We start from the raw sequence: 23,997 nt of genomic DNA on the forward strand, positions 1-23,997 counted from the left end.
AAGTTAACAGTTTTTTTTTTAAGAGAACACTTTACTGAGGTTTGATTGACATACAAAGAGCTCTGCATATTTAATGTATCCAACCTTGTAATAGGATTTCTCAGTGAATTATTTTGCACTTGAATATCTTATAGTTGCACATGAAATAGGTATTGAGATCTGTTTGGCTAGAAAAAAGAAATAATAGTTAGATGGCCTTGGGTGAGTCATTTAACATTATGTAACTTGATCTAAAAAGTGACAGTAATTCTTTGTTTTTCTTAAGGCATTTGCTGAACCAGGCAATTGCTTAAAATTCCTTCCAGTCCTAAGAGAGATTGAATTGGTGAATTATTTTAGGGGAATGTCTCAAGAAGATATTTCCTCAAAAATTTTAAGACATTATCAGATATATCAGATGGGCTCATAAATTATAATAAAGTTTATATTAACTATATAGTATTATTTCTCAAAAGAACTATAGGTAATTTCCGTGTGTGTGTGTGTGTGTGTGTGTGTGTGTGTGTGGACTTCCCCGGAGGCTCAGCAGTAAAAAATCCACCTGCAGTGCAGGAGCCACAGAAGACATAGGTTTGATCCCTGGGTTGGGAAGATCCCCTGGAGGAGGGCGTGGTAACCCACTTCAATATTCTTAGCTGGAGAATTCCATGGACAGAGTAGCCTGGCAGTCTATGGTCCATAGGGTTATGAAGAGTCAGACATGAATGAAGTGACTGAGCAAGCACATATGCTAGTGAAACTGTCACCAAAACGTATGCCAAAAAATTAGATTCATCCCCTCCAAAAGTTTCCTTCTGCCTTCTTCATTTGATTGTTGTTGTTTATGTAACAGCACAAAATTTAAGTGTAGTCTACAGTGTTATTAATTATAGGCATTATAATTACTTTACATATATTATATAGTATTGCTAAGTTTAGGCACTATGCCATAGAGTAGATCTCTAGGATTTATTCATCTTGTGTAACTGAACCTTTGTACCTTTTGACTAATACCTACTCATTTCACCCTCCTCCCAGATCTGTGCAAGAACCCTTCCACTCTTTGCTTCTATAAGACTGAAAATATAAGACTCATCATATAAGGGGTTTCATGTAGTATTTATTTGTTCTTCTTTCTCTTGTACACATTACTTTCTCTTACACATTACTTAGTGTAATGTCCTACTGCTTCATCTATGTTTGTCACAAAAGACAAAATTTCCTTCTTAATTTCCTTCTTCTTTAAGTTTGAATAATAGTTCTCTAGATGAAAGTGAAAAAGCTGGCTTAAAACTCAATATTCAAAAAGCTAAGATCATGGCATCTGGTTCCATCACTTCATCTCAAATGGGCAAGGAGAAAGTGGAAACAGTGACAGGCTTTATTTGTTTGGTTTCCAAAATCACCACACACAGTGACTGCAGCCATAAAATTAAAAGAGGCTGTTCCTTGGAAGAGAAGCTATGGCAAACCTAGACAGCGTATTAAAAAGCAGACATCACTTTGCCAACAAACATCCATCTAGTCAAAGCTTTGGTTTTTATAGTAGTCATGAACAGATGTGAGAGTAGTTGGACCATAAAGAACGCTGAACATCGAAGAATTGATACTTTCAAATAGTGGTAAAGAAGAGTATTGAAAGACTCTTGGACAGTGAGGAGATCAAACCAGTAAATTCTAAAGGAAATCAACCCTGAATAGTCATTGGAAGGACCGATGCTGAAGCTGAAGCTCCAATACTTTGGCCACCTGATACAAAGAGCCAGCTCTTTGGAAATGATCTCCTGATGCTGGGAAAGATTGAGGGCAAGAGGAGAAGAGGGGGACAGAGGATGAGATTGTTGGATGGCATCACCAAGTCAATGGACATGAGTTTGAGCAAACTCCCGAAGGCAGTGAAGGACAGGGAAGGCTGCAATCCAGGGGGTTGCAAGAGTTGGACATGACTTAGTGATTGACCAACAACAATATTCCTTTGTATGTATATACTGAAAGGTTGTTGTTGAATCACGCAAAGACGCCGGGATTCTTGGCCCGCGGAGAAGAATTCAATCTGGGGCCAGAGACGAGGCTTGATTGCTCAGAGATTTTGTGTAATAAAGTTTTATTAAAGTATAAAGGAGATAGAGAAAGCTTCTGACATAGGCATCAGAAGGGGGCAGAAAGAGTACCCCCCTGCTAGTCTTCAGCTGCTATAGTCACTAGCAGGCTGTTAATAAAAGAAAGGAATGTCTTAAACTCAGAATGGCACCAGGCCCCTCACCCATAAGATGCATTTTGGGATAATCTTGGCACCAAATGGTTCATCCTGGGCCATAAAATGATTAACTTGAAACTTGAAGAAGGGCAGATCACCATACAAATAGTTTCATTTACAAAGATTAGGGGAACAATATCTGAGTATAACATACTGGTTTGTCAAGTAGGTTCTGAGCCTAGAGCCGGAACCTACTTGAAAACAGAGTTTGGGGTAAATGCATAGTATATTAGCATAGCTTAAGATAAACATTTCCATAAGAAAAAGGCATTGGTTAACTTCAGGTGAAACCAGGTGTCATTATGGCAACACAGTATTTTAAGAGAAACCTCTTCTTAAATTTGTATAGAGAAGCAAAATATATCGCTGGTCTGTTTCCTCCTGCCGCTTAAGAGAGATTAAAATGTCTGACACTTGTAGGCTATTTCTTCCGTTTGGAGACCCTGGCCTTCCTGCCTGTTACCCTCTCAATACCACATGTTTAACAACTCATCTGGCAACAGACATTTAGGTCATTTCCATGTCTTGTATATTGTAAAAATTTTGCAGTGAACATGGAAGTGCAGATATATTTTTGAAATCCTGATTTCTGTTCCTTTAGATACATATCCAAAGCAGAATTGCTGAATCATAGAGTAGTTATAAGTCATAGACAAAGTTATGGTTTTTCCAGTAGTCATGGATGCATTTTTCCAGTAGTATGGATGTGAGAGTACGACCATAAAGAAGGCTGAGCATCAAAGAATTGATGCTTTTGAACTGTGGTGTTGGAGAAGACTCTTGAGAGTCCCTTGGACTGCAAGGAGATCCAACAGTCAATCCTAAAGGAAATCAGTCTTAAATATTCATTGGAAGGACTGATGCTGAAGCTGAAACTCCAATACTTTGGCCACGTAATGCAAAGAACTGACTCCATGGAAAAGACCCTGATGCTGGGAAAGATTGAAGGAGGGAGGAGAAGGGGATGACAGAGGATGAGATGGTTGGATGGCATCAACGACTTGATGGACATGAGTTTGAGCAAGCTCTGGGAGTTGGTGATGGACAGGGAAGCCTGGCATTCTTCGATCCGTGGGGTTGCAAAGAGTTGGACACGACTGAGTGACTGAACTGAGCTGAGGACCAGATGGTTGGATGACATCACCAACTCAATGGGCATGAGTTTGAGCGAGCTCCAGGAGTTGGTGAAGGACAGGGAAGCCTGGCATACTGCAGTCCATGGGGTTGCAAAGAGCTGGACACACAACTGAGCAACAGAACAACAGCGAGTAGTTATATTTTTAATTTTTGAGAAACTCTATACTATTTTCCAAAATGGCTGCACCGATTTACATTCCAACCAACAGTGTATGAATATCCCTTTTTCTCCAGCCCATCAGCAACACATCTTTTTTTCTTTTTGGTAGTAGCCATTACAACTTGTATAAGAGTATACTCATTGTGGTTTTGGACTTCCCGTGTGGCTCAGCAGTAAATAATCTGCCTGCAGTGCAGGAAACACAGGAGATGCAGATTCAATCCCTGGGTCAGGAATATCCCCTGGAAGAGGAAATGACAACCTGCTCCAGTATTCTTGCACACACTGTGGTTTTGGTATTCACTTTCCTGGTGATTAATAATTTTGAGTGATTTTTCATATACTTGTTGACCATTTTTATATCTTCCATTGACAAATGTGTATTCAGTTCATTTCCCCATTTTTATCTGGATTATTTAGGTTTTTTTCCTATTGAGTTGTATGGGTCCCTTATAAAATTTAGATACTAACCATTTATCAGATATATAATTTGTAGCTATTTTCTCCCATTTCTGTAGGTTTCCTTTTCACTCTGTTGATGTTTCCTGTGCTGTGGAAAAACTTTTCAGTTTATCATAATCCCAATTGTCTATTTTTATTTATTGTCTATGCTTTTGTTGTCATATTCAAACAATTGTTGTCAAGGCCAGTGTCAGGAAGATTTTTCCCTTTGCTTTCTTCTTAGAGTTTTACAATCTCCAGTATTACTTTTAAGTTATTAATACATTTTTAGTTTATTTTTTATATGGTGTAAGGGTCCAATTTCATTCTTTTGCATGTGGTTTCCCCAGCACCATTTTTTGAGAAGACTTCCCTTTCCCCATAGTGTATTCCTGGTTTCCTTGTCAAAGATCAGTTGATCATATATGCATGGGCTTATTTCTGGGATTTTTATTCTGTTCCATTAGTTTATATGTCTCTTTTTATGTCTGTTTTAAGTAGCATGGTAATATACTTTGAAATAAGGAAATGTGATGCCTCTAGTTTAGTACTTCTTGCTCTAAGCTGCTTCTACTATTTCGGATCTTTTGTGATTCCATATGAATTTCAAGATTTTTTTCTCTTTTTGTTAAAACTCCCTAGTTATATTTACACAGTTTGGACAGAACCTATAGATTGCTTTGGTACTGTGAACATTTCAACAATATTAATTCCGCAAATTCATGAACGTGTAATGTCTTTCTACATATTTGTGTGTATACATCTATCATCAATATTTATACTTTTTGATGCACAGATCTTTCAATCCTTAGTTAAGATTATTCCTAAATATTTTATTCATTTTGATTGTAATGTAAGTGGGATTGTTTTCTTGATTTCATTTTCAGATAGTTCATTGTTACTGTATAGAAGCGCAAAGGATTTTCATATGTTAATTTTGTGTCCTGCAATTTTCTGGAAATCACTAATTAGTTCTAAAAGAATTTTTCTGTGGAATCTTTAGATTTCTCTACATACAATGCAATAAAAATAAGTACTTCTTCCTTTCCAATTTGGGTGCCTTTTATTTCTTTTGCTTGCCTGATTGCTGTTGCTAGAACTTCCAGTCCTAAGTTGAATAGAAACAGCAAACAGACACATGCCTTGTTCCTAATGTTAGAGGAAAAGCTTTCAATCATTCACCATTGAGTTTGATGTTAGTTGTAGGCTTTCATATATGGCCTTTATTGTGTTAAAATAGCTTCCTTGTATTCTTAATTTGAGAGTTTTAAATCATGAAAGAATATTGTTTTTTGTCAAATGCTTTTTCCAAGTCTATTGAATTATTGTGTGATTTTTCTCCTTCATTGTTTTAACGTGGTATATCACATTATCGATTTGCATATTCTGAAACATCCTTGCATCTTTAGATTAAATCCCAGTTGGTCATGCTGTTTGATCCTTTTAATATTTTGTTGAATTCCATTTACTAGTACTTTGGTGGAGATTTTGCATTTATGTTCATCAGGGTCATTGGCCTATAATTTTTTGTGTGGTGTGTTAGTTTGGCTTAGGATATGCCAACATCTTTAAGTGTGTTCCCTTTAAGTGTGTACTACTACTTTTTTTGGAAGTGTTTAAAAGGGATTAGATTAATTATTTGGTATGTGATTTGATAAAATTCACCTGTGATTCCATTCAGCCATGGAATTTTCTTTGTTGGGAAGTTTTGGATTGCTAATTAAAACTCCTTATTTATTATTATTGATCTGTTCAAGTTGTGTATTTTCTATTGATTCAAACTGTATAGGCTGTATGTTTCCAAGAATTTATCCTTTTTTTCAGGATTTTGTAGTTTGATGGTATATAATTGTTCATAATGGTTTCTTATGATCTCTTTATTTCTGTGCACCAGTAATCTCATTTTCTGATATTAATTGATTCTTCCTTGTTTTTTTCTTGTCTTGCTAAGTCAATTTTGCTTATCTTTCCGACACGCTCTTAGGTTCACTGAGTTTTTTATTGTCTTTCTAGTCTCTATTTCATTCATTTCTGCTGTAATGCTTATGACTTCCTTACTTCTGCCAACTGCTGGCTTAGGTTTTTCTTTGTTTTCTTAGTTCCTTGAGATGTAAACTTAAGTACTTTGAGAACTTTATTCTTTAATGTGTTTATCACTACAACATTCTTTCTTAATACTGCTTTTTAATTTTTTTGAATTGGAAGATAATTGCTTTACAATATTGTGTTGGTTTCTACCTTACAACAACGTAAATCAGCCATAAGTAAAAATATGTTCCCTCATTCTTAATCCTCCCTCCCACTCCAGCTAGCCCACCCTTCTAGGTCATCACAGAATACCAGGCTGAGCTTGCTGTGTTAACTTCCCATTAGCTATCTATTTCAGACATAATAATGCATATATTGCAAAGTTACTCCCTTAATTCATCCCACCCTCCTCTTTCCTGACTGTGTCCACAAGTTTGTTCTGTACTTCCAAATCACTATTCTGCCCTGAAATTAGGTGCATCAGCACCATTTTTCTAGATTCCATATATATGTGTTAACACGTGATATTTGTTTTTCTCCTTCTGAGTTACTTCATTCTGCATAAAAGGTTCTACGTTCATTCACTTCACTACAACTGACTTAAATTGGTTCCTTTTCATGGCTGATTAATATTCCATTGTATATGTAACAATTTATCCATTCATCTGCTTATAGACATCTAGGTTGCTTCCATGTCCTGGCTATTGTAAATAGTGCTGTAGTGAACACTGGGGTACGTGCCTTATTGAACTATGATTTTCTCTGAGTATATGCCCAGTAATGGAATTGCTGATTCATATGATAGCTTTTGAGAAAGGAGTATGACAAGGCTGCCTGCTGTCACCGTTTGTTTAACCTATACACTGAGCACATCATGAGAAATGCCAGGCTGGATAAGATACAACTGGAATCAAAATAGGTTGGAGAACTATCAACAACCTCAGTTATGTGGATGATACCAATCTAATGGCAGAAAGTGAAGAGGAACTAACGAGCCTCTTGATGAGGGTGAAGGAGGAGAGTGAAAGAGCTGACTTAAAACTAAACATTCAAAAATTAAGATCATGGCATCTGGCCCCATTCAGTTCAGTTCAGTTCAGTTCAGTTGCTCAGTCATGTCCAACTCTTTGCGACCCCAAGAATCGCAGCACGCCAGGCCTCCCTGTTCATCACCAACTCCCGGAGTTCACTCAGACTCGTGTCCAATGAGTCAGTGATGCCATCCAGCCATCTCATCTTCTGTCGTCCCCTTCTCCTCCTGCCCTCAATCCCTCCCAGCATCAAAGTGTTTTCCAATGAGACAACTCTTCGCATGAGGTGGCCAAAGTAGCATCATTCCTTCGAAAGAACACCCAAGGTTGATTTCCTTCAGAATGGACTGGTTGGATCTCCTTGCAGTCCAAGGGACTCTCAAGAGTCTTCTCCAACACCACAGTTCAAAAGCATCCGATTCTTTGGCGCTCAGCCTTCTTCACAGTCCAAATCTCACATCCATACATGACCACTGGAAAACCATAGCCTTGACTAGATGGACCTTTGTTGGCAAGGTAATGTCTCTGCTTTTGAATATGCTATCTAGGTTGGTCATAACTTTTCCTCCAAGGAGTAATCATCTTTTAATTTCATGGCTGCAATCACCATCTGCAGTGATTTTGGAGCCCAAAAAAATAAAATCTGACACTTTTTCCCACTGTTTGCCCATCTATTTCCCATGAAGTGATGGGACCGGATGCCATGATCTTTGTTTTCTGAATGTTGAGCTTTAAGCCAACTTTTTCACTCTCCTCGTTAGCTTTCATCAAGAGGCTTTTGAGTTCCTGTTCATTTTCTGCCATAAGGGTGGTGTCATCTGCATATCTGAGGTGACTGAATTTCTCCCAGCAATCTTGATTCCAGCTTGTGCTTCTTCCAGTCCAGCATTTCTCATGATGTACTCTGCATAGAAGTTAAATAAGCAGGGTGACAATATACAGCCTTGACATACTCCTTTTCCTATTTGGAACCAGTCTGTTGTTCCATGTCCAGTTCTAACTGTTGCTTCCTGGCCTGCATACAGATTTCTCAAGAGGCAGGTTAGGTGGTCTGGTATTCCCATCTCTCTCAGAATTTTCCAGTTTATTGTGATCCACACAGTCAACGGCTTTGGCATAATCAGTAAAGCAGAAATAGATGTTTTTCTGAAACTCTTTTGCTTTTTCCATGATCCAGCAGATGTTGGCAATTTGATCTCTGGTTCCTCTGCCTTTCCTAAAACCAGCTTGAACATCTGGAAGTTCATGGTTCACATATTGCGAAGCCTGGTTTGGAGAATTTTGAGCATTACTTTGCTAGCATGTGAGATAAGTGCAATTGTGCGGTAGTATGAGCATTGTTTGGCATTGCCTTTCTTTAGGACTGGAATGAAAACTGACTTTTTCCAGTCCTGTGGCCACTGCTGAGTTTTCCAAATTCTTTGGCATATTGAGTGCAGCACTTTCACAGCATCATCTTTAAGGATTTGAAATAGCTCTACTGGAATTCTATCACCTCCACTAGCTTTTTTCGTAGTGATGCTTTCTAAGGCCCACTTGACTTCACATTCCAGGATGTCTGGCTCTAGATGAGTGATCACACCATCGTGATTATCCAGGTCATGAAGATCTTTTTTGTATAGTTCTTCTGTGTATTCTTGCCATCTCTTAATATCTTCTGCTTCTGTTAGGTCCATAGCATTTCTGTCCTTTATCGAGCCCATCTTTGCATGAAATGTTCCCTTGGTATCTCTAATTTTCTTGAAGAGATCTCTAGTAGTTCCCACTCTGTTGTTTTCCTCTATTTCTTTGCATCGATCGCTGAAGAAGGCTTTCTTACCTCTTCTTGCTATTCTTTGGAACTCTGCATTCAGATGCTCATATCTTTCCTTTTCTCCTTGGCTTTTCACTTCTCTTCTTTTCACAGCTATTCATGGCAAATAGAAAGGGAAAATGTGGAAGTAGTGGTAGATTTCCTCTTCTTGGGCTCTAAAATCACTGTGGATAGTTATTGCAGCCATGAAATCAGAAGACAGTTGCTTCTTGGCAGGAAAACTATGACAAACCTGGAGTGTGTTGAAAAGCAGAGACATTACTTTGCCAACAAAGGTCCATGTAGTAAAGGCTATGGTCTTCCCAGTGGTCACTCATGGTTGTGAAAGCTTGACAATAAAGAAAGCAGAATGCAAAATAATTGATGCCTTCAAACTGTGGTGCTAGGGAAGACTCCTGAAAGTCACTTGGACAGCAAGGAGATCAAACCAGTCCATCCTAGAGGATATCAACCCTGAATACTCATTGGAATGACTGATGCTGAAGCTGAAGCTCCAGTATTTGGGTCATCTGATGTGAAGAGCCAGCTAATTGGAAAAGTCCCTGATCCTGGGAAAGATTGAGGGCAGAAGGAGAAGAGGGCATCAGAAGATGAGATGGCTGGATGGCATCACTGATACAATAGACATGAATTTGGGCCAACTTTGGGAAAAGATGAGGAACAGGGAAGACTGGCATGCTGCAGTCCATGGGGTTGCAAAGAGTTGGACGTGACTGAGAGACTGAACTGAACCGAACCGATTCTGACCTGTGTGAGGTGATATTTCATTGTAGCTTTGATTTGCATTTCTCTAATAATGAGCAATGCTGAATGTCTTTTCATGTGTTTGTTGGTTTAGTACTGTTTATTGACTATGTCAAAGCCTTTGACTGTGTGGATCACAATAAACTGTGGAAAATTCTGAAAGAGATGGGAATATCAGACCACCTGATCTGCATCTTGAGAAACCTATATGCAGGTCAGGAAGCAACAGTTAGAACTGGACATGGAACAACAGACTGGTTCTGAATAGGAAAAGGAATACGTCAAGGCTGTATATTGTCACCCTGCTTATTTAACTTCTATGCAGAGTACATCATGAGAAATGCTGGACTGGAAGAAGCACAGGCTGGAATCAAGATTGCCGGGAGAAATATCAATCAATCACCTCAGATATGCAGATGACACCACCCTTATGGCAGAAAGTGAACAGGAACTCAAAAGCCTCTTGATGAAAGCTAACGAGGAGAGTGAAAAAGTTGGCTTAAAGCTCAACATTCAGAAAACAAAGATCATGGCATCTGGTCTGATCACTTCATGGGAAATAGATGGGCAAACAGTGGAAACAGTGTCAGACTTTATTTTTTTGGGCTCCAAAATCACTGCAGATGGTGATTGCAGCCATGAAATTAAAAGATGATTACTCCTTGGAGGAAAAGTTATGACCAACCTAGATAGCATATTCAAAAGCAGAGACATTACTTTGCCAACAAAGGTCCATCTAGTCAAGGCTATGGTTTTCCAGTGGTCATGTATGGATGTGAGAGTTGGACTGTGAATAATGCTGAGCGCTGAAGAATAGATGCTTTTGAACTGTGGTGTTGGAGAAGACTCTTGAGAGTCCCTTGGACTGCAAGGAGATCCAACCAGTCCATTCTGAAGGAAATCAACCCTGGGTGTTCTTTGGAAGGAATGATGCTACTTTGGCCACCTCATGCGAAGAGTTGACTCATTGGAAAAGACTCTGATGATGGGAGGGATTGGGAGCAGGAGGAGAAGGGGACGACAGAAGATGAGATGGCTGGATGGCATCACTGACTCAATGGACGTGAGTCTGAGTGAACTCCGGGAGTTGGTGATGGACAGGGAGGCCTGGTGTGCTGCGATTCATGGGGCTGCAAAGAGTCGTACACAACTGAGTGACTGAACTGAACTGAACTCAACTTGCTTCCTTCTGTAGGTTTTATGGGCTTCCCTTGTGGCTCGGCTGGTAAAGAATCCACCTGCAATGTGAGAGACCTGAGTTTGATCCCTTGTTTGGATAATTTTTTCCTCTTCTTTTTCTCAAGATATTTTCTTATTTCCCTTAAGACTTCTTCTTTGACTCAATGGTTGTTCAAAAATGTGCTAGTAATTCCCATGTGTTTGTAAATTTTCCCACTTTTCATTTATTGTTTTCTAATTTCATTCCATTGTGATGGAAAATATATTTGATATAATTTCTTAAATCTTAAGTATTGTTTCTTAGGCCAGTGTTAGTATGGCCTGACATATGATGTATCCTGGAGAATGTACTGTGTGCACTTGAGAAGAATATGAGTTCCACTGCTTTGGGTATAATATTCTTTTTGGTAGATCCATTTGGTTCTAACAATATAGTTGGTAAAGAATCACCTGCAATGCAGGAAACATCAGTTCTATTCCTGAGTCAGGAAGATCTGCTGGAGAAGGGATAGACTACCCACTCCAGTATTCTTGGGTATCCCTTGTGACTCTGCTGGTAAAGAATCTGCCTGCAGTAGGGGGCAATGGGTTCAGTCCCTGGGTTGGGAAGATCCAGTGGAGTAGGGAAAGGCTACCCAGTTCAGAATTCTGGCCTGGAAAATTCCATGGAATGTATAGTCCATGGTTGCAAAGCATCAGATGCAACTGAGTGGCTTTCATACAAAATACATACATACATACAATATATGTTTGTTGGGTCCATTTGGTCTATAGTATTGTTCAAGTCTGCTGTTTCCTTCTTGATTTCCTGTCTAAATTTTCTATCCATTCTTGAAAGCAAGGTATTCAAGTCCACAATCATTCTATTGCTATCTATTTCTTCAGTCACTGTATGCGCTCTATATTATAGGTGTTCTGATGCTGGATGCATAAATATTTATCATTGTTATAGCTTCCTATTGAATTGACCCTCTATCATTATGTAAGGACTTCCTTTGTCTTCATGACAGCTTTTGATTTAATGTCTATTTTGTTTGCTATCAGAGTAGCCACCCATACTCTCTTTTGGTTCCTATTTGCATGGAATATCTTTTCCCATCCCTCACATTTAGCCTATGTGTGCCCTTAAAACTAAAATGAGTCTCTTGTAGATATAATATATCTATATTATATATCATATATATATACAAAGTTAAGTCTTGTTTTATTCATTCAGTCACTTTATGTCTTTTATTGGGGACCTTAATCTATATGTAAAGTAAATGTTAATCATAAGAATTTACAATTTTGTTTTTGGTTTGGGGGGATATTTTTTTACTGGAGTATAATTGCTTTACAATGTTGTATTGGTATCTGCCATTAAAAAAATATGAATCAGCTATACATATACATATATCCCCTCCATCTTGATCCTCCCTCCCACCCCAACCCCTATCCCAGCTGAGTTCCCTGTGTACTACAGCTGCTTCTCACTAGCTATCTGTTTTACACATTGCAGGGTTTATATACCAATGCTACTCTCTGAATTCATCCCCCCTCTCCTTCCCCAACTGTATTCATAAGTTTATTCCGTACATTCTTCACCTCTATTCCCACCCTGCAAATAAGTTCATCAGTACCATATTTCTAGATTCCATATATATATGTTAATATATAATATTTATTTTTCTCTTTCTGGCTTACTTCACTTTCTATAACAGGCTCTAGGTTCATACACCTCACTATAACTAACTCAGGTTCATTTCCTTTTATGGCTGAGTAGTATTCTATTGTATATATGTACCACAACTTCTTTCTCCATTCATCTGTTGATGGACAGCTAGATTTCTTCCATGTCCTGGCTATTGTAAATAATGCTACTATGAACATTAGGGTGCATGTGTCTTTTTTTTAAGTTTAATTATTTTTTAATGTTTAGGGTAGCTTAATTCATAATCACTCCAAATTAGCAACAACCAAGATATGAAAGACAACTGTCAAAAACAAACACAATTTTTAAAAGCTATGTTATATCAATACAATGGAATTCTAGTTGGCAATAAAAGTAACCTACTTGATGCATGCAACAGGTGGATGAATCATAAATATTTTTTTCATAAATATATTTTTACAAGTGAAGAAAGCCACATCTAAAAGATTTGTGTCTTTTTGAATTATGGTTTTCTCAGGTGTATGCCCAGTAGTGGAATTCCAAGTCATAGGATAGTTGTATTTTTAGTTTTTAGGGAATTCCCATATTGTTCTCCATAGTAATTGTGTCAATTTACATTCCCACCAACCATGCAAGTTCTCCACACCCTCTCCAGAATTTGTTTTCTGTAGATTTTTTGATGATGGCCCTTCTGACTTGTGTGGGGTGATACCTCATTATAGTTTTGATTTGTATTTCTCTAGTAGCGAGCAATGTTCAGCATCTTTTCATGTATTTGTTGGTCATGTGTATGTCTTCTTTGGAGAAATATCTATTTAGGTTATGCCATATTTTCATTGATTTTTTTTTCAGCTGCATGAGATGCTTGTATATTTTGAAGATTAGTCTTTTATTGCTTCACTTGCAAATATTTTCTCCCATTCTGAGGGCTTTTTTCATCTTGTTTATGGTTTCCTTTGCTGTGCAAAAGCTTTTAAGTTTAATTAGGCCCCATTTGTTTATTTGTAATTGTCATTTTGTTTAATCTGTTTTGTAGTTCTTTTGTTCCATTCTTTCTCCCTTACTGTCTTCCCTTGCAATTTGATGGTTTTTCTATACTAATGTGCTTTGATTTCTTTCTCTTTTTCTTGCATGTATCTTTTTTAGGTATACTTTTTGTAGTTACCATGCAGCTTAGATAAAACATATTTATAACAGCCTATTTTGAACAACTAATTTAATTTCAATCACATACAAAAACTCTGCACTTTTACTTCTACCCACACACACATATTTTGTGTTATTATGTCACAATTTAAATTTGTTTATATTTTGTACTCATTAACATATGTTTCTATTATAGTTATTCTGAGTACTTTTGTCTTTAACTGTTATATCAAAGTTAAAAAGTGACTTATGCACCACAATTGCATATTATTGCAACACTGCATATTTTATTTATCTATATTGTCAGTGAGACTTATACTTTTATATGATTTTGTGTATTTTTAGCATTTTTTAATTTCAACATTAAGAGCTTCCTTTGGCATATCTTATAAGGCAGGTTTAATGATGAAAAACTCTCTCAATTTTTGCTTGTCTTGGAGAGTCTTTATCTCTTCTTCTTTTTTAAAAGATGGTCTTAACAAGTATAATAATCTTGGTTACCAGTGGGGTTTTTTCCAGTACTTTGAATACATCATTCCATTCTCTCTTGGTCTATATGGTTTCTGCTAAGAAATCTGATGATATTCTTTTTTTTTTTTGATGAGCAAACAGTTTAGAGTGTCACTAACAGGAAACAGACAATAGCACTATTAAAATCATAACAATGTAGCAATTTGCAATTTATTCACATTTCACAGTAGATGCCCCTTCCTTTCAGCTAATGTTGACTATTACCAGTAAAATACCACTATAGCAACCATTAATTGAGCATTTTCAGTGTGCCATGAGTTTTAAAAGCATTCTATGACTGAACATTTAAACAGAACTTCCTATGCGCCAGACATTGTTCTCAGCGCTTTATACGTATTAACCTAGTCCTCACAAAAACCCCATGAGGTAAGTACTATTATCATCACATTTTTCAGATGAGGAAACTGAGATACACTGAGTTTAGACAATTTCTCCAGGATCATATATCTAATTAAGAGACAGGACAAAAGTTCAAAATCCTTGCAAGTCTGTTCCACAGTTCATACTCTCAATTCTTACCTCATAATCACATCTTCAAAATATCTCCAAGAAATATGTTGTAATTCTCTCTTTCTATAAGTAAGGAAATTGAGGTTTAGAATGCTTAAGTGATTTCTTTAATCACCCAGCCAGGAGGTGGCAGAGCCTGGACCCACAGCACAAGCCTTTCTGATCCCCAAAGCCTAGAAGCCAGAGGTTTATGTTATTTCTTGTATGCATTGTGGTTTATGGGCTTTTAATAATCATTCTTCCTAAGTGAATATTAGGTCATATATCTAAATGACTGCTGAGTTCTAGACACTGTGCAGGCGAAGATTAAATGGCCCCGCCCTTCCAAGAGCTTGCACTATAGCTACAGAAGTTCTGATGTTGAAGCTGTCAGTCAAGTATATAGAGAGGCTGAACAAATGACATCTTCCCTGTGCTTTTTGGTCACCTACAAAGACTTCTGGTGGCTGGCGACTGTAACTATGAGTGTAGAAAAGAACACTGACCACATCCCTTACTCAGTCAAAAGTATCTCTCATAATAAAGGGATACTTTTGTCGATGCTAATTACCAAATTCTCCAAGCCATGTCATGTTATTTAAAGCTATTGTCAATAAGTTTTTATGGTGGTCTCACTTTCTTCTGCCCATTCTGATGGAAGGTCCTTCTGCATCTCCCCACTCTGGCCTTAATGGTCATGGGCATTGCATTGCATTGAGTAAGGCAGCACTTCTAGGGGTGACCATGCTCGAGAACTCAATAATAGGACCAAGAGATGTTACCAAAACATCTAAGGACATGAACAGTGTCTTGTTGGTAACCTCAAGAATAACCTTCCCAACTCTGCTGCTTATTGGCCATGGGATCTTTGTTTACTCAATTTGTGTGTGCCTAAGTGTCCTCTTGTATTATGTGAATAAAAACAGTATCTTTCACTAGAGTTTTGTAATAAGCTAATACATGTAAAGCGCTTAAAACAACCCTGGAGGATTGGTGCCCATAGATGTTAGCTGGTGCTGCTGTTTCTTCTCTTTGCCCTTCTCCCTCCTCCTCCTGTCTCCCCTCCTCCTTCTTTTCCTCCTCTTCCTTTGATGATATTCTTATAGAGATTCCCTTGTATATGATGCTCTTCTCTTGCTATTTTCAAAAGTCTGTCTTTCTCTTTGACTTTTGAATATTCAATTATTACATGTCTTGATTTATACTTTTTTAATTATACCATCATGGAACTTTTGGGCTTCATGAATCTGAATGTACATTTACTTGCCCAGACTTAGGAATTTTTCAGCCATAATTTCTTTAAATAACTTTCTCCTTTTTGCTTTGTCTTCTCTTTGGAACTCCCATAATGTGTGTATTGCTTTTCCTGTGGTATCCTATAGACTTTTTTCACTTTTTTTACTTCTCCTGCTCTGACTGTATAATTTCAAATGCTGTATCTTTGACTTTGCTGGTTGTTTCTTCTGCTTGATCAAGTCACCTGATGAGACCCTTTATTGAATTTTTAATGCAGTCGTATTTTTAGTTCCAGAATTTCTGTTTGGTTCTTCTGAATTGTTCCCATCTCTGTGTTGAACTTTTCATTTTGGTCACAAATTGTTTTCCAAATTTTGCATAGTGGTCTGTCTCTATTCTTTGGCAGCTTGCTGAGCTTATTTAACATTACTATATTGAATTCTTTGTTAGGCATTTTATAGCTCTCTATTTCTTTGAGACTGGTTATTGGAGTTAGTTTTGCTCCTTTGGTATTGTCATGTTTCCCTGATTCTCCATTCTCATAGCCTTGCATTGGTGTCTGTGTATTTGAGTAAACAGTCACTTCTAGTCTTTTAGGGCTGGCTTTAAGGAAGAAAAAATATACATTCACTGTAAAGCTCAACAAATGTGAGGCTTCAGCTGTAGAGGCATGTGGGATGCTGGCTGCAGGAGTATGTGAGTTTCTGGGTATAGGGTTGCATTGACCACCATCTGTGGGTATATGTAAAAAATTGTTTCCAGGGCCATGTGTCCCAGTTGCTGCAATGCCCTTCCACTTACATCTGTTTGGTAAAGAATCCACCTGCCAATGCAGGAGACATAAGAGATGTGGGTTCGATCTCTGGGTTGGGAAGATCCCCTGGAGAAGGGCATGGCAATCCATTCTAGCATTCTTGTCTAGAGAATCCCATGGACAGCGGAGCCTGATGGGCTTCAGTCCATAGGTTTGCAAAGAGTCAGATACAACTGAACTGACTTAGCACACGTGCACGCACCCTCACTGTTCTGGGTACGTGAGACAGAAGCCAGAATCCCAGGCAGTGTCTCACAAAGTATGGGGAAGCTAGACTATCAGTTCATTCCTTCTTTCTCCTGTGGGAAAAAGTCACAGTCTAGTGGTATCTCTGTCAGCACTGAGTCATGCTGGCCTGGACTCAAGGTGATGAGGTAAAGCAAAACTGTTCTTACCCTTTCCCTGTGGCTGACCTAGGATTTTTGGCCCATCAAAGTTCTGGAATCCCCCAACTGAACTCTGAAGATCTCATAGAGGTATTTCTGACCATGGATAGTTGTTAAATCATATATCCTGGTGTCTTTCTGGCATCAGTGCCTTCTTTCTCTTTCAGGGAAATTTATGGTTGCATTTTGCCCATCCAGATAATCCAGAATGATCTCACAATTTTAAGGTCAACTGATTAGCAGCCTTCGTTCTATCTGTTACCTTAATTCCCCCTTTTCATGTAATATAATATAGCCACAGGTTCCATGGATTAAGACATGGACATCTTTGAGGGTCCACTATTCTACCATGATTAGGAAATCCAAGCGTAGTTAGTATCCCCTGTACACTGTCTTCTTGCTCAGAGCCAATCTGTTAGTGGTCTCACTCAAAAAAGACACCACAATTTAGCTCTTAAATGCTACATAAGCATAGAGAAAGTTTACACTGCAATGCTTATTAAGGAACCCATTTAGCGAACAGTCTTCTGTCTTTTCCTAAAGATCCCCCCTGCATAGGGAAATATTCTTTTATGGAGATAAGGCAGCTTGTACATCTGTCATTTTTCTTCCTGTCTGTACCAAAAGTTGAGTGGAATGTTCTAACCACACTTGGAATTGTCATTCCTAGTTGCTACCATTGCATCTCCCAGAAATGTCTCTCTACTTTTGGGAGCCTAGTGCCTTTCTCTGGCCTTCCAGAACTAACCAGATGTCCTTGCCCATAAGAGCTGTGCTGTCCCATGCTTCATCTCAGCTGGAGACACAGGCCATGAACCAGGACAAACCCTTCTGTCCCAAGCTCCCAAGCTTCTTGCTCTTCTGGGAAAAATCCAATTTTTAAAAAATAATAGACCCTAAGAAAATGGAATGCAAATTTTATTTTCCTGTGGATGATTCTTAAGGCTTGTGAAACCTAGCGAAATTACATAAGGCCTAACCCAATAGCCCCATTCCAAGCTCTTGGTGAATATTTATCTTTAGGAAAATTATCTTTTAAGTATAAAATGCACCCACTTTCTTTATAGGAGAAGGAAATGGCAACCCACTCCAATGTTCTTGCCTGGAAAATTCCATGGACAGAGGTGACTGGCAGGCTACAGTCCATGGGATCACAGAGAGTCAGACATGACTGAGCAACTGTCACTCACTCCCTCACTTTCTTTATAAGGCTTCCTTATACACCTTGGCTTCAATGAGGTAATAGATATTAAACTGTGGCATATAAAGTTTTCCACATATGTGGAGTTTAATTCTTTTGTTGCCTCCTACCCCAGAGCCCCTGCCCTCTCCCCAGATTCTGATGGAATCAACATCCATCACACCAGACTGGTGCAACGTCACCCTGGAGTGCAGAGCCTCTGGGGCCAGAGGAAATCTGAATGTGACCTGGGAGAACAAGGGCCTCCCCAAAGAATGGGAGCAGAGAAGGACATTAGAACCAGCCTGCAACTCATGCATCCTGGCCCTGAGCTTGCCTAGAGGCCAGCCCAATGCCAGCCTCATCTGTGTGGTCAGCAACCCGGTGGAATATAAAACTGCCTCCTTCGACCTTGGGGGAGTCTGCGTCCATGGTGAGTGCAGTCTGCCAGAGGGGAGGAGCACTTTCAGAGCTCAGATAGCCCTGAGGTCTGGGGGTTCAGAGCTTTTCTTCCCACCATTTTGTTAGCACTGCTTTCTACCTGGCCACTACATACAGGAGTCGAGGAAAAACATCCAACTTATTTTTGCTTTTCAATGTGTCTCACATCCATGACCTACTCTAAACTGCTTGCCCCTGCTAGTCCAGGTAGTAGTTTTTCCATACCTCTCTCCACCACTATCCACCATTCATTGTGCATTCAACATAGTCTTCAGGAAAGTAATCACACTGGGTCATTTGTGGCTTTTCTTCAAGTCTGACCTCCATGACTTCCTGTGGGATGTTACGGAGGGGCTCAGATGCTCTTCTGTCCACATTTCTGATCTTATTTATACACTTACCACTGAATTCCTTGTTTGTTGTTCCAGAATGTGCCCTGCTTTTGCAAGTTTTTGTACCTCTGGACATGTTGTTTCCTTCCCCATCACCCCTTCTTCACCCTGTGTCCTCGACTTCCTGTCTCATTCTTCATGGAAGATTCTCCTCAGCCATTGCAGATATGTGGGCATGTGAAAATGCATTCACATACGGCCCTACCCTAAGATAGGCCCCATGATTGGTCTAAAAATCTGCTAATTTGTCTAAAAATCTACTGATGTCTTGAAATTTTCATAATTTTTCAACAAGGAGTCTGCCTTTTCATTTTGCACAGAGCCCTACAATGATGTAGCCATCCTGCCTTCAGGAATCGACTCCCTCGGGGTGGCTGCGGCCAACCCTACACTGACTGGTGATTATCTGTTTATGGATTTGTCTCCTCCAAGGGCAGGAACATTATGAAGACAGGAGCCATGTTTTGTTCTTTGAATCCCTGCACAAGCACGAGCTTCTGGCCAAAGTTTATGTAATCAAAGTCGCATTGAATGAATGAATAACCTTATCCTGTGCGTGGTCTCATGCTCTGTAAACCATCCTCCATGAGCTGGTGCAGGGGTCAGAAATGTCAGGATCACTTAAAACATCTAGAGTGTCAGGTGATTTTCAATACTCAGCATTACCCACAAGCCCTCACTAATCCCTCTCACCTACATCTCATTTCCTGCCCAGTCCTGCCTGCTGCAATAAGGTGCTGGCAACTCCCAGGGGCTGGCTTTAGATACTGCCATTTCCTAAATGTGGTAACCCTCCTTCCTGGAATACTGTGCCCACCCTGAATATCTGGGAAACTGCTACTCAACACTCAAGGTCAGTTTATGCATCACCTCCTCTGGGAGGCCCTCCCTGAGGACCTCTTTGCAAGGGGTAAAGCTCTGTTTTACTGCAATCCCTCTGGTTAGCAGACTTAGATATTTTCTCAGTCCTCTCCACCCCATCTTGCTCATCTCAGTACCCCTGTCACCAAGCAGGAGCTTAGGACCTGGTTGAAGGAAAGAAACTGCTATACTCCTCCCTCTTCAGCTTCTGAACCAGGACTCTTTAGACTTCTTCACCTGCTGTCTATCTTCTCATGGCAATGAATATCTCAAGCTCTCTCTTGAATTTAACTTATTTGCCCTCTGTGTTTGAGGAAAACAGATTCAGCCAAACTGGTCAATGCTGACCTCTTGCCAGGCATCCTTGGGGCAGTTACGGCTGTGTTATTGATCCTCGGAGGCGGACTGTACCTTTGGAAGATACGTAGGAAGAAGACGGAGACTGGAAGAGGCAGGTTTCCCTTCTCCTTCCATGTCCACAAACATCTCTTTCTCACTACATTCTTGATATACTTTCTCCCAGTTTGTTCCCTTGGAATGTCCCTGCAGAGGGTTTAGTAGGTCTGGCCTTGGTCTGTGTCCATACCAGTGGGTGAGGGTACTGATTTCCAAGGCTCAGATTCAATCTCCTCTCTGCCTGTCTCTCAGGTGCAAGATCACAAGATGATGATGATGATAGCGTCCAGTATGTAGAGCTGAGCCAGCAGGAATCTCAAGAGAGCTCAAACAAGGTGAGAGCTGGGCTGTGTGCTCTCCCAGGTCTCTCACTGCCTGGCCTGGGTTTGTCAAATCTTGCCACTGATGTTTCTGTTCCTACTGCCTCTTTAACACTTTCCAGACAATCAACAGTGTTAACTAAGAAAATTTGTGCTTGGGACCAATATAATGCTGGGCACTTAGGGGAATTCATAAGCATTGTATGTCATCCACTGGTCCTATTCTGATCTGCTGGGGTCTAGCCCCAGCAGAGTCCAGGGATACCCTCAGGATGAATGGCTTTGGCAAAAGAATGACACGGGGAGACCAAGCTTCAGTGAGCGAGGCCCGTGACTTTATTTTCAAAAAGAGCTTTTATACCCTGACTTGTACATAGAGGAAAATGAAAGATGCAAAGTCATGCAGAGTCAGCTCAAACATTCCAGCAGTTTTGCCCTTATCAAAACCAGGATTTTTTCTGCATACCTTGCCCATAAACAAGCCTCTTATGTTGTGTACATTATCTTCTGGCCTTGGAGGCCTGTTGACATTTTATGACCCTTTTTTGATAAAGGTCAACCAGAAAACTTGTTTTCCCTTGAAGTGTTTTTTTTTTCTTTATACCTCTACTCTGTGTCAGCCTCAGAAAGTACTAAACAGAGTTACATTCTCATGGAGCAAAGGTGCAGTGGGCTACAACAACAACAAAAAAAGAACTTATTAACTCAAAGGTCTGATGTGGTTAATACCAAGGCTACTAGTTGTTTTTCTTACATTCCAACTATATCAAATAATGCACTCCCAGGCACACAATGGATAAGGGACATGGGAACTTGGCAGCAAGCATTGGCTCAACAATGAAACCCCTCACCAGTATTATTTTAATAAAACTTTTCACCCCTTGAAGGGCTCTATATTTTTAGAATGCTTAGGCTTTCCATGTCATGGTTGGGATGTTGTGAACAATCATATGCGTAGTTGCAAAAGTCTGTATAAACCTGCCAAGCAAGCTAGAATGCTAACAGGGGGGGTTGAATTGAAATGCTCCTTTCATGCCCAGGAGACTTATCAACTAAAGCCCTAAGTTGATTTTCTCCAGAGAAAGGTGGTCGGGGATAGCCCCCTGTTAATGTCAGAAGAGTTGGTGAGAGGCATTATATAGTATACAGTAGACACACAGATTTTAGTTTGGGGTAGATGCTCGAGCAGGTCCAGAGAGTCCCTTGAGTCCTGATCTGCCTTGCCTGTCAGGTCTCCTCTGCATGACCTTGTCATGGGTGGGATCTCCTGTACTGGCTCCCTGCACTGATTCTTCTAGGGCTTTTCTATCCCTCAGCTGTTTCAGGAACACTTTGTTTGTATTCCCAGGTTACCAGAGAACAGCATCTGAAAGAAAGGGTACCTCTCACTACTATCTACAGTGAAGTCTGTAAGCCAGGTCATGCCGTGAAGGTAATTTAATTAGAGGAAACAGAAGAATTGACATTCCTAGGACAACTCCACCAGGAGCTTGATCCCTGCAGACACCTGCCTCTCACCTCTGGTCCAGCTCCAACTGCCTTTGGTTTGCTGTACTCTGATCCTCCTGGCCACCATTACCTGGGCCTATGTGGTCCTACCACTTCCTCTGATGCCTCTCCAAACTGTCCTCCCACTCAGGATCCTCACAGCTGCAGAACAAGCACTCCTCCTCTGCCATTGACTCAATTTCTGACCGTCTCCTCCTGAAGCTTCCCAAAAAGGACTTTCCTGACTGTGTTAATCCCCATAGCCTCTGATGTGTGGTTGGTGTATGTCTTTCTGAGAACATGACTCCAGGCATGGGGACTGTGTGGAGATGGTCCATGCCACAGAGGAAGGAGTTAGGACCTTGGTGTTGGATGCTGAGTTGAGGGTTCATGGAGGCAGCACGTATAGGTGGGAGCCCACAGAGGACTGGCCTGAGGCTTTCTTTGTGCCTCACACAGGGCAAAGTCTGTGTGTCCCCCAATACACTTGTATTGGGAAGAGTGTCTAGTGTACATTATATACTTATTCTTGGCTACTTGTGTTAACCTGGACTTTGGCCTCAACTCGGCCCAAGGGCCCCAAACCCAGCTTCCTTTAAAGTTGAAAGAGGAATCTGTACCACTTCACCCCCTTCCAAGACTTATGTTTCTCAGAAAATAATCCTAGAACCTCAAAGTCAGGAGTTGCATTCTTAGAAAAATAGCTCTAACCTGTCCCTTTCTGGTCATGAAGATGGATGTCAGTATCCTCTGATCATCCTTGATGAGGCTTCCAGGGGATAGGAACAGTGAATTTTCTGGGAAGATCTGAACCAGACCTCTCCAGTTGCTTCTATTGAAGAGTCCTACTGGCCTCAGTCTCTAGGTCAGCCTCTTTTTTGCTCACTCACATCCCTCTGTCAGGAATAATGGTTCCCTTTCCCTGCTCCTTGCTCCCACCCCTGACTACTGGAACCCTACCATCCTGCTCAAAGCCCTCTTCCTAACCACATGTTCCATGAAGCCTTTCTGGTTCACAGAGGTTTAGACATGGTCTCTCCTATACTGATCTTTTCAAACACATAACTGAGGCCCTGCCACAGTCTTCCATGAGATTGATCATCAGTCTTCCCTGCTAGACTCACCTAGGGCTTCCTCAGAAGGGTGTTGGGGCCACAGGAAACCAGTGCCAAGGAGACAAGGACAAGCCCATCTGTCTGTGAAATGTCTGAGCAACCGTTCTTTCCAGCTCCCAGTGGGACTCAGCAGACTGAGAACCAAAGAAGAGGTTGCTGAAGATTTTTCCGGTAATGAGTCTACAGGGAATCAAAGATGGACATGATGACCTCCAGCAACCCCACCTGTCCCAGAGGTTGGAGGTGGGGACATTCCCTCTCCACCAACAGCCTCACACTGCCTGAAGACCTGTTTCAGCTGCACTATGGTGTGTGCACTCTGGAGGTCTTCACCTCTTGGAAGCCCCTGCTTCCTGCCTTGGGTTCCAGCTCTTGGATCAGGAGTGAGCTCGATCTACTACAGTGAGTTGCTGTGATTTCTAAACTGACCCAGATTCCTGGGTCACTTGGTTCTCCTCCTTGCTCACCTCAGTTCAGCTGCCTCATATCTGCCTTCAGACTGTCTAAACATGGTCCCTGTTCAGGGCTTGAGCATTGTGAAGCAATACTAAGAGCCTGCTGGATGGTGAACAGGTGAGGGAGGAGGCAGAGGATCTGTAATAGGACACCATTTCTGATCTCCTGTCCCTCAGGTGGAGCCGAAAACTGAGGGACAGATAGGCTCCATCTCCTCATGGACTTCTCAGGTAACTGATCACGGCTGGGCATCAGTGCCCATAAGCCCAACAGCATTGTAAGATGGGACCATCTAGTAGCCATTCCCACCCCGCCAAAATTAGAAA

The sequence above is a fragment of the Capricornis sumatraensis genome, chromosome 2 (genome assembly GCF_032405125.1).
Source record: "Capricornis sumatraensis isolate serow.1 chromosome 2, serow.2, whole genome shotgun sequence".
Classification (NCBI taxonomy): domain Eukaryota; kingdom Metazoa; phylum Chordata; class Mammalia; order Artiodactyla; family Bovidae; genus Capricornis; species Capricornis sumatraensis.